This window comes from Eschscholzia californica, unplaced genomic scaffold (genome assembly GCF_041429995.1).
Source record: "Eschscholzia californica isolate CP2 unplaced genomic scaffold, dmEscCali1.0.p SCAF_5, whole genome shotgun sequence".
NCBI classification, from domain to species: Eukaryota; Viridiplantae; Streptophyta; class Magnoliopsida; order Ranunculales; family Papaveraceae; genus Eschscholzia; species Eschscholzia californica.
The window spans coordinates 9,721,104-9,733,053 of NW_028238472.1; the positions used below are offsets into that span (position 1 = coordinate 9,721,104).

Below are 11,950 nucleotides of genomic sequence, written 5' to 3' on the forward strand. Positions count from 1 at the left end.
CCTTGGCCAGACATCCCCACACTTTGATGAATTTAAAGGATGGTTTTCTGTCGTTCCACAATTCATAAGGAGTCTTACCTGGTCTTGTGAGGCAACTTATTCAATAAGTAGTTGGCCGACAATATTGCCTCCACCCACAAGTTCTAAGGTAATCCAGAACTGAGTAATAAAACATTCATCATCTCTTTCAGAGTTCGATTTTTTTGCTCTGCTACCCCATTTTGTTGAGGTGTATATGGAGCAGTAGTCTGATGAATGATGCCACTTTCGACACAAATTTCAATGAAAGGGGATTCATACTCTCCACCTCTATCGCTTTTCAAAATCTTAATTTTTCGATTAAGTTGATTTTAAACTTCACTCTCCGCCAATCTAGACATCTTTGGTCGTAAAGGCCATGTACAAGCCTTTAGGGCCATCATAGGGGGCCTGAAACCCATCTATTCTTACCTCTACTTTATTTATTGAACAAATTACATTGGATAAATCCTGATGATAAACTACTTCCACCAAGATTTGATCCCACGACCTCATAGGCTTAAGAGGGAGTATCCGAACCACCGCACCGAAGGATTGTAGACCTGCGAGTTCATTGTGAAATGATTTTGTTAAGGTGGAGTTACAAGAAAGTTTTATAATCAAATGTATTTAAACGATCTATTGAACAAGACATTTTGCAACTATAGGTTTTTACAGTTTTTAACTTTTGAATAAGAAGTTTGAGTACTAAGGCCGTTGGCCCTGATGGCTATATCAATGAATTTTACAAAGCTTCATAGGAGATCATCAAAGCTGACTTTATTGCCATGATAACAGAGTACAACAACATGGGTTTAATAGATTGGAGACACAATTGCACCTTCATCAACTTGATCCCCAAGAAGGGAGTGTCTGTTCTCCCAAAAGACTTCAGACCCATTAGTTTGATTAATGGCACTCATTAAATTTTCCAAAAGTTCTCTCCAACAAGCTGAAACAATATCTCCCCTCCTAGTTTCCAACACTCAGGGAGCTTTTGTGGCGAATAGAAACATCTTAGATTCCATACTAATCACCTTCGAGATTATTGATTCCAACATCAAAATAAATCAAAATGGATGCTAACCAAGCTATATATGGAAAAAGCCTTTGATAATGTGAGATGGGATACTATTGATATGGTTTTGAGAAAAATGGGATAAATGAAGATGGAGAAGATGGATCAAAAATAGCCTGAACTCAGCTCACTTCTCCCTTCTTATTAATGGTAAAGCATGTGGGTTTTTCAAATCTTACAAAGGTATTCGACAAGGAGATCCATTGTCACCATTTCTCTTCATCCTAGTAGGAGAAATCTTTTCCTCACTCATCCATGAATCGAACTCTATCGGAAACCTCAAAGGTCTTAAAGTTCATGAGGAAAGAACAGAGGTTAGTCATCTTCAATTTGCAGATGACACCATTGTTTGTATGAAGCAAAAAACAGAAAATTTTCATAGTCTTAATGGAATTCTACAGAAGTTTGAACATCTAATAGGGCTAAAGATTAATAGAGATAAAAGTTAAATTATTGGTTTGAATTGCTCAATAGAAATCATCAAAGAAGCTTCAGAAATCCTCAAATGTAACTCAGAATCTTTACCTTTCAAATATTTGGGTCTCCCACTTGGATTATCTTCTCAATGCCAAGACTTTTGGGCCCCTGTTTTAGAAAACATGCAAAAGAATATGGCTTTATGGAAATGCAGATTCCTTTCCAAAGGAGGTAAACTAACACTAATCAAACACACTCTATCTTCTATCCCACTTTACTACCTCTCTCTTTTCCTCATGCCAGTCTCCATTAGAAAGAAGATTAAGAAAATTACTAGAGATTTTCGTTGGGGATCATCAGACAAGAAGAAAAAGAAGCATTGCGTAGGATGGACAAAAATCTGTAAAAGTAAGAAGACTGGTGGCTTGGGCATAAAGAATTTAGAACTGATGAACAAAGCTCTAATTGGGAAAGGGTTTGGAGTTTCGGAGAGGAAATTGATACCTTATGGAAAAGGGTAATCTCAGAGAAGTATGAATACACAAACAACAGATGGTTCCCTCATAATCAAATTCATAGTAAAAGTAAAGGCCCTTGGAGAAAAATCTCTTCTCTCACTCATACTATTCAAAAGCTTACCACATTAACCATCAATGAAGGCAATCACTCCGATTTTTGGCATGATAATTAGACTAAATCAGGTACTTTCTTCTCCAAATTTCACTCGATTTGGAAAGTTTCGAAGAAAAAAGTACCTTTGTGTAGGAATGTATGGGAGGTGAATTCAGAGAAGATACATGGAATTTCCACCTTTCTAGACCCATAAGAAAATCTGAAATGTAGGATCTAACTGAACTTCTTACTACAACAACTATGGCTACAAGCAATCTTGCAGCTGCTCATGATTTAATGAATTGGTCTCCCTCCAATAAAGGTTTCTCGATTAATTCTCTATACAAAATCCTCGAGGAACAATCAAGTGCAATTAGCGATCCCTTCCCGACATATTTTTAAAACAAGACAATACCATTTAAAGTTTCCTTCCTCCTTTGGTCAATCTTGCACAAATCTCTACCTAGTAATGATAAACTCACCAAACAGGGATCCTTCTATCCCAATAGATGCTCTATGTGTAAAAGAGATGAAGAAACATCAAACCATTTGCTTTTGCATTGCTCTTTTGCCTCTGAAGTTTGGAAAGGATTACATCCACAAGAATGGAATGCTTTAAGTCAATTGGATATCATCCAACTAATCATTGAATGAAAGACAAAGAAAGAAACAGATAAAAAAATTTCTTCAGGTTATGCATTCCATATGCAATTATGCGGAATATATGACTTGAAAGAAACAAGAGGATGATGGATGATTCGTATGTCAAAGAAGCTACAGTAGAGGAAACAATTGTCCAAGCAAAAGCTTCCATTTTCTACTAGAACAACAACCAACCATGGAGAAAATAATTGAATTTCTCGAACCTAGTTACAAATTGGGATGCTTTAATTAGACTTTGAGCCATTTGTAGTCCTTCCAAATCATTTTGTTGTTTTGTTTCATGAAGTTAGGCTTTTCATCTAACCTTTGTAAACTTTTTTTTATCCACGAAACTATTCTATTTCTTCAAAAAAAAGGTAGCTAAGCAGTGTTTGGAATAGTCTTGGAAAATTAGGTGGAACAATATTGAAGTGGGGTATAATCTTGTTTTCCTACTAAATTTTGAATAAGATTCGTGCAAGATGACAAAAAAAATAAAGGAACATACAAGTAACGAACAAAAAATAATACTCAAAAGAAAGAAATAATACTCCAATGAGAAGATCTACTAAAAAGTTTTTAAGCCACTCAACCTCAAAACATGTCTTGTCTAAGGCGATCCACTCGGATTCCATAGTAGAACGAGCAATACACATTTGTTTGGAAGATTTCATGATACTTCTAAACCACCAAAAGTAAACACATATCCACTCACGGATTTTATCTCGTCTCGATGAGATCCAGTTTGCATCACTATATCCTTTAAGAACTGGTGGAGAGCTTGAGAGCTGAAGTAAAAAAACTAATGCCAACTTTGAAGTACTTGGCTACCCTTTCTACAACAACCCAATGATCTCTGCTTGGATTTTTGGTATATTTGGTAGCATAGGCAATGCCTGACGTAGTACAGATCATCAAGTACATAATACTACCAACTATTTGAGCAAATTTCAACTGATGTGTCTGAAATTACAACTCTATCAGTAAAAAATTGTTCCAAAGTTTGTAGGCTATAAGTAAGCAAATTTACGATTCTATCAAAATACATCCTTTTAGCGACATAAGCGAGTAAACGAATTTTCTAAAATTACAACTTTATCAAAAATTTGTTTTGAGTTCACAGGTTATTAAGCAAGTTTTGTGATAGGGTCCATGGGTATATAGACCAAAATAATGTTCAAAAAAGGTTTATGATCAAATCTTCCCAAAATATGGATATTTAGTCCTTTTACATATGGACATAAAAACCCTCACATTCTAAACACAGTACCGTCAATGTCACACGCTCAAATTTTGCGCGTTTTGGAAAGATAGATTTGAGCGTGATTTGGGGGATTTATTAGCAAAAATGGATTGAAACAAATCATAATTTCTCTCTCCTCTAAACAGATTTGGAAATCAAAATTTCTCTTTCCTATTATCCGAATCAATAAGAAACCAAAATCCTAACCAAAACAAAACGCCATCACCACGTATATTTCCAAATCAATTTTCTCTCTCTTATTTACAGATTAGGAAACCAAATCAATTTTCTCTTTCTTGCTATGTAAATTTTTTTCGATTCAGATCAATTTTCTCTCACTTAACTTTTAGATTTGGAAAGAGTATATTTTCTGGGATCAATTTAGCGTGGGGGTTAATATACAAAACATATATGTCACTTTCTCTCACTTAACTTTCAGATTTGAAATAGTATATTTTTCTGGGAACATTAAAACAACATTTGTTTTCGTTTTTACTTAAACATAAATACATATCGAATACAAATTATGAAACAAATACGTAAATTATGTGTTATTTATGACGAGGAAACCATCATTTATCATGTATACAACGTAATTTATCAAATGTATGTGGGTCTTGTTCAATAAATTACACATAATTTCTTTTACATTACACATCGTTTACATTCTGTTACAAAAAAACCGTACAAAATCTTCTCTGGTTAAAAAATGGTGCTCGTCCATGTACTCTCCATTTGTAGTCTTGAGCAGGACAAACAACAGTTACACTATGTCATCGAAGAGCATATCCAAATGTTTTTGCACCACCAGGAAACAACTGACCAACTTCAGTAAATATTTTATCCGAGCCATCAGGTTTTAGTTTCGTTGACTTACTTTGATTTGATGATTCTGTTTGAAATTCCATCTGTTATATCAAATCTACACACATAAATACACATACATTAAAAACAAAATCATATATTGTATTATAAACTACATGTACAGTTCCGTAAATTATGTATAATGTTTGTCAAATTTTGACAACATTTGAAGGTTTTGAGTAGTTTGGTAAGCTTAACAAGGCTACTGTTTTGTGTGAAAAGTACGCGTGATGGTGAAGAAATAATACATAATTTATGTGCACTTATACGATGGTTTAGAATTTATTATAAATTATATATAATGTATAACAAATTACGCGTATTTTACATTCTCTTATAAAAACATGGTTCGGAAGATGTTTGCGTAATGTACTAGAAAGTATGAAAATTTACTGTAAATTATCTATATTGTATATTCTGTTATGGTAAACGTACGGAATAACACCTGGTTCATAAAATTGTACGAAACCAAAGATCTGAGGTGAAGAAATATCAGAAAATCAAGAAGCTTAAACCTAAATCTAATGAAAAATGATATAATAATCGGATGAAAACAAAACATAATCGATTTGAAGGAATCAGTAAAGAAGGATTAAACATCAAGATTATAAATAGTTATGAATATCTTAGAGAGAGAAAATAAACAGCAAATCGAGTATGTTAATGAAATAGTAATCAAATCTTTGAGATCAAAATCAAAATCATATATGTTTAACTTTAGAGAGAGAGGATCTGTTTGAATACCTGAAAAGCAATGTTAAATCTTATTAATAGTACGAACAAAGACTTCTGAAAATGTAGTTTATCCTGATGAACGATGAAGGTGTTTACAACTGCTCTAATGAAGATGAAACAAGATTTTTGATATTAATGGAGGATTATCAGATGATTCGGATTTAGAGAGAGAGAAAATAAACAGTTTCGATTACTGAAGATAATGAAGATGGAGGTTACTTTAGTTAGAAACGTGATTGAAGAGAGAAGGTGAGAGATAAAAATGGAAAAAAGATATTTGGGGATTTTGAAAGTAAATCTGTTTTTATATATTAGGAAGGTTAGTTTAGGTATTAAGATTAATATTGTATTCTAGGGATTTGTGTTTTCTCTCGAGATGGATACAAATGGACTAGATATCAATTGAACATAATTTTTTGGTTTTTAAACCCTTACGGGATTAGAGAGGACTAAAACTATGATTAAGACCCGTTTTTTGGTCTATACGCTCAAAAACTTATAAGATCAATCCAAGGATGGAAAATGCCCTGTTGTATGTGATTTAGATAGTATTCTTGTTTTGGTAACCTGAGCTTTAGCTCTATTGTATACGTTGGTTAATTCAAAGTTGCTACAATGAAGCTACTAAATGAGAACTTATCTTTTGGAAATGAATGTAGTTTAGACTCTAATTCTCATGACTGTCAAGATTTTGACATGATTACTTTTAAATGTTCAGTTTTTTGGAGTTCGAAGAATAAACTCCGAACTTCTCAAAAACTATTTAGCATATGGAAGCATTTATCTATTTAGGTTATCATTTGAGCTAGTAGTCAATTAGGGTTTGAAACAAGGCTTTTCTCTTCAATCCTACATCGTCTTCTACAACTAGTGTTTATCCAAGAAAATAATAGATTTAAAGATGATACAATTGCAAAGTAATATGAATCGAACTTTTTCTTTCGAAGGATCCAGATCTTTATATGATGAATGATTTAATTCCAAACTCAAGATTCATAATTTACATACTCTTAGTTTATATTCTCGATTTGCAAATCGAGGTTGCAAGATATGCAACTCAAGATTATATTCTGCAAAGCTTGCAATCTATATTTTGCAAACACAATTTGCAGTTTACACTATGCACACACATGTTTGCAGTTTACATTATGCAAACACATATTTGCAGATTAGATTGTTGCAAACACGTTTGCATAACAGATTGTTGCAAATACGTTTGCATAACAGATCGTTTCAACCACGTTTGCAGAAAAACGTAAAGGAAAAATAACAGATTGTTGCAAACACGTTTGCAGAAAAACGTAAAGGAAAAAAATGTCGTTTTTTTCTGAGTTTTTTTTTTGAAAAAAAGTATTGAAAGTGGATCTTGTTATAAAGCTAATGAAAAATCATTTCTAAATAAATAATTTTTTATAGAAATCCGACATCTCAAACAAAAGTTATATCGATTTAAAGTTTAAAGAAAAATAAAAGAATTTAGTTGCACCAAATGACAAAAAGGGGTATTTTTGTATTTGCACACTTTTTAACCTGAATAATAATTTTCAAATGTTTTGTGCTTTTATGCTCATTTTCAGTATTATTTTGACCTTTCTAGAAATTACCCCTATTTGAAACTACAACTCGATCAAAACAGATTTTTGGGAACAACATAGTTTCTGGACGGAGGTACTAATCATTAAAGCGTGACATTTTTCAGTTTTTCTTCCATGTTGAACATATTTGTTCTCAATACTCAAATACAAAATATCCCTTAATTACTGCCAGCTTTTCATCCGCTTGAAACACAAGAAATCAACCCATGCGCAGACCCCAAAGACAAAGTAAAAATATGAGAAAAGGAAAGCAAGAGAAATGGGGAGGGGAGAGAGAAATTGCAACTCCTGTACTTTGGACTTATAACATAAAATTAATCCCTTCATCAAAAAAAAAACATAAAATTAATCAGATTCTTCTGAAGGTGCTCATAAAATATATAAGGTGAGAACATGCATGGTTATTAAGATTTGAAATAATTTATCAAGAAAATAAGCATGTGGGAAGGGATTGCTGTCATTAACCAGGGAAATAAAAAAAATAATGAGAAATATTTAGAAGAGATGAGAATAGCTAGGTAGATGATAAATTTGGAACAAGCTTTAGCCTCCTTCCTCTGGAAATAAATCAGAGATCTAGATCATACAACTAGGTAGCCAAAGCCAGCAATTAGGAAGGATCGAAGAGGATCGATCCATCTAACGAGGGAAGAATGGATTCAATATCTATCAATACTCTAAAGGGATACGATAATAGTAGTAAAATGGAGGAAGTTGTCTACAATTACTTGCGAGGCGGCCGCCATAAATTGATGAAACTGCATTCTTCGCGCGCTTTACTGGCTGTGGTCTCAGCAATATTGTTTATCTTGGTGATAGTGATTTTGGGGACAGTGGAAGTAGGGACCTTCATAGTCAATAACAGCAACAAAAGTGGCAGTAATAGTACAGATTCAACCCTACTCGAAGTTGTATGTAATGTGACACACTACCCAAAATCATGTGTCTCTTCTCTGCAGCAGCAGCAACAACAACAACAATTAGTGACGACAACGGATCTAATTACAGCAGGAAACATATTGAGGGCGTCTATTTCGGTAGCCCAGAAGGAACTATCCAATCTCTCTTCCATTATCTCCTCCACCATCTCATCGAGTCTTTCGAATCGTAATTCTAAGACTAAGAGGGATCCGGTGGAAGTAGCTTTACGTGACTGCGAGGGTATGATTGAGGAAGCTGTGGACAAACTCGACACCTCCATTGCCTCTCTCGACCACCATGAGCAACAAAAGCAGAATATACACAAAGTCAACGTCGGCGACATTAGGACATGGGTCAGTGCTGCCCTCACAGATCTAGACACCTGCTACGACAGCTTAGAAGACTACATTGTTCAGGATGACAATAATGATCACCAATCATCAATTCTCCCCCAACAATTGAAGAAGTCGATTCAAGACTCCAAGGAACACACCTCAAACACATTATCACTCATCTCTAACCTCCACCTCATTCCTCCACTTCTTCACCACCACCACTACCGTCGGAAATTGTTATCAACCCTCGATCAACTTTGACTACTCTTATTCAAGTCTTCTAGTTGTATGAAAACCCCTCTTGTGTTACATTGTATTATTAATTAGTAATTTGTTGTGTGATTAACGTACATTAGTGTCGTTTTTAATTCTTTTTTATATAAGTATCTTACTAGTCTCCCTCTGAAATCAGTACATGATTTCAGGCTATCGTTATTCGCATGACATTAAATGGTGTGAAAATAAAGATATTTATCTGACTCAAAATCAATTGGAAATAACTGTGAAGTACGAAAAACATTAGTCTTGGTTGTAATGTAAATAGAGGGGTGTTCCTATGTTAGGGTGTTTGTGTTGAAAAGGGGGCTTTTAAACCAAATTTGGGTTTGGGCCCAATATAAAAGTGTGGGTTTGAGTAAATGGTTTACCAAACTAGAAGGGGTAAAAAAGTAAAAGCCTCATGAAATTAATTAAAAGGGTGTAGAGAGTTCTTTTCTTAGTCAAGTTCAAGAACAATCTAGAGAGAGAAAGAAAAAGGAGAATAGTAAACAAGAAACTTGTAGAAGAAGACATAGATCTAGTATGAATATTGTGTTTAAGGTAAGAAATAACTTCAATATCTAGTTTAATATTGTGACAAAACTTTGTGTCTCTTGTTTTATGAGATTGTGTAGATCTAAAGAAGCTTTATTATATGAAAGTATGTTGATGTGAATCTTTTGAGTTTATTTGAGTGTATTGAAGTATCTATACCTCTAATCTCCAACAGTTTGTAGTCGGATGGAGTGTGGTTTGTGGTTAGTGAATGGGTTGGTTCACTGTGTTGATTCAGAGGCGCTTTTAGGCAACTAGTGGGGTTAACTAGATCAGGATGAATTGTTCTTATTGTTGACTGGATTTGTGGGGGTAAGGTGCTGTTTGTTTTTTAAAATTTTCAGATCTGAAATCTGAATTGGGGTCCAATTCAGATTTCAGATGTTTGCTTTTTTTCTTTACCAAAATCTGAAAGTTCTGCTGAATGGCTTGAGGTCTGAAATGGGCTGAATAAAGTCCATTTTTTTCAGACTTTAAAACAAGTCTGAAAATAGAAGGAGGAATCTGAAATATACAAAATGACTTCTTTAACCCTGTAAAATCTAAAAATTACTTCTATCTCCTCCCTCTTCACCTAACCATCACCACCTCCACCTCCGACTGCACCACCACCACCACTAGGCACCACCGATCAATCACCACCGACCACACCACCACCCCCATCACCACCACTCTATCCTTCCATCTCTTTAAAGATTCAATTTTTAAGGAAATATTTGTAAAGGAAGTCATTTCCTTCCTCAATAGAAGTAACCTAATTGAAATCAACATGCTTTTAAAGAACTCAAACAGTAGTTCATACCTAAATCAAAAAGTCAACAACAAAATCAGTATAAGAAAGGAAGATTGAATCGAAAGAAATAATAATACTAAAACTAGGGTTAAAATCATTGAAACCCTTACTTCTCTGGGAGTTTGATTGGGGGTTTCTTTTGCCACTTTGATTGAGGGTTAAAATCTTTTGCCACTTTAACGAAATCATTAAAATCATTCAACGGGATTGGGTTCTTTTAGTGTTTCTTCTTTTAATCTAAATCACTTTGACAAATCACTTTGACAAACCCTTGATTTCTGCTTCCTTGTGGGAGTTGAATCGATTTCTGTGGAGTAGTCAGATTTGGAGATTGAGATTCATGATTTTGATTTTGATCGGAGTATTCTCTTCGATCTAAACGTAGTAGCAGGTGACTCCATTTTTAGAGAGAGAAACTAGATGGGGAAAGAGACGTTCAAGAGGTTAGGGTTTTTCTTTCTTTTTATTAGAGAGAGAGATAAAAAACATTGGTTTTTTGTGAAATTAGGTTTTCTTATGGGAAATTATTAAATAGGGGTATAAATGTAAAACTATTGATTCAGACTTCAAAATTCAGATTTGAAAAACAAACATCAAACTTACAAAAAAATTCAACTAATTCAGATTCAGCCAATTCAGTTCAGATAATTCATTCAGTCAATTCAGATTCAGACATAAAAAAAAACAAACAGCACCTAAGATGAAAGAAAGATTGGTGCACTGGATTATCCTGAAGTGAATATTATGGCGGTGCCTTTATGAACAGGGTATATTGTGGTTCCCTTACCTGCTTTCGGTATCTATTGTAGATGGAAGTTAGGCCTAGTTTTCTGACGCAGCGGAAAACTGATAAAAGCCTTAGAACTCCGTCTAAAGACTATAGAACCGAAACTATAAGAAGTAATACTAAAATACTAAAATTTTATTGATTGAATTGAATGACTGAAACAACTTCTAAGCCCTCATTATATAGACTTAGGGTTTCCTAATCTTGGTCAAACTCCAATAGAAACTCCAAAAAAAATAAAATACTAGAATAGTAGTAATCCTAAACTGAAAACAATTACCAAAAATAGAAAAAAAAACTAGTAAAAGTCCGTTTTGAGGCCCTAAACGATGGAATTTGCCCCTCAAAGTGGGCCCGTTGTGGCAAAGAGACAACGAATGACCGGAACGCTATTTCGCACCATCCCACAAAATTTCGTCCAATTCCGACACCCGTAGCTTCGATTTTGGCCGTTTTAGTCTGTCACCCTTGTATTTGGCCGCTTCGATCTCATCCATGTATTTCTCGGTCAATTCCTCTACATCATTTTCCTACACATATAGCTTATTTTATGAGCTTTTATATTAGCCCTAAAAAATAATAGCTTAATGATAAGTTATTTTTGTTGTTTGGTTAGACATAGTAAAAGGACATTTTTTTTAAGTTTTAGCAAGACGTTTGGTAAAGACAAGCTAGTTTTATCTAATTTTGGGTTATTTCCCTAATAGCCCTTAACTTTGTGACCAGTTTATTGCCTAGCCCCTAACTTTATCAAAAATTTCCAGATGGCTAATTTTGTCAGTTTCCGTTAGAACGCCGTTAATCAGTCATCAACTCTCTCTCCTACATCTCTTCCTCTCTCTCTCTGCCACCTCATCGTCTTCTCCGGCCAATTTTTCGCCCGGTGAACCTTCAAACATTAAATTTTTTTTTCTCTCGTCCTCTCTCTCTCTAACACTCCGGCGAAGGTTTCCCTTCGCCGGAGGTCTTGTCTGTTCGTGAGGATAGACCACGAACAGACCATTGAAAGTCTGTTCGTGAGAACAGACCAGACCTCCGGTGAAGGTTTCTCTTCGCCGAAGTGTTAGGGAGAGAGAGAGGAAGAGTGACAAAAAAAA

The 11,950-nt window shown here is 34.5% G+C and overlaps 1 long non-coding RNA gene across 1 annotated transcript; it reads left to right on the forward strand.

Annotated features, from left to right (window-relative positions):
- Positions 1-7,186: 7,186 nt before the first annotated feature.
- Positions 7,187-11,696, forward strand: LOC147536903 (uncharacterized). Its single transcript, XR_015226091.1, has 3 exons — positions 7,187-9,030; positions 9,449-9,590; positions 10,767-11,696. It is a non-coding gene; the product is annotated as an uncharacterized LOC147536903 (long non-coding RNA).
- The last annotated feature ends 254 nt before the right edge of the window (positions 11,697-11,950 follow it).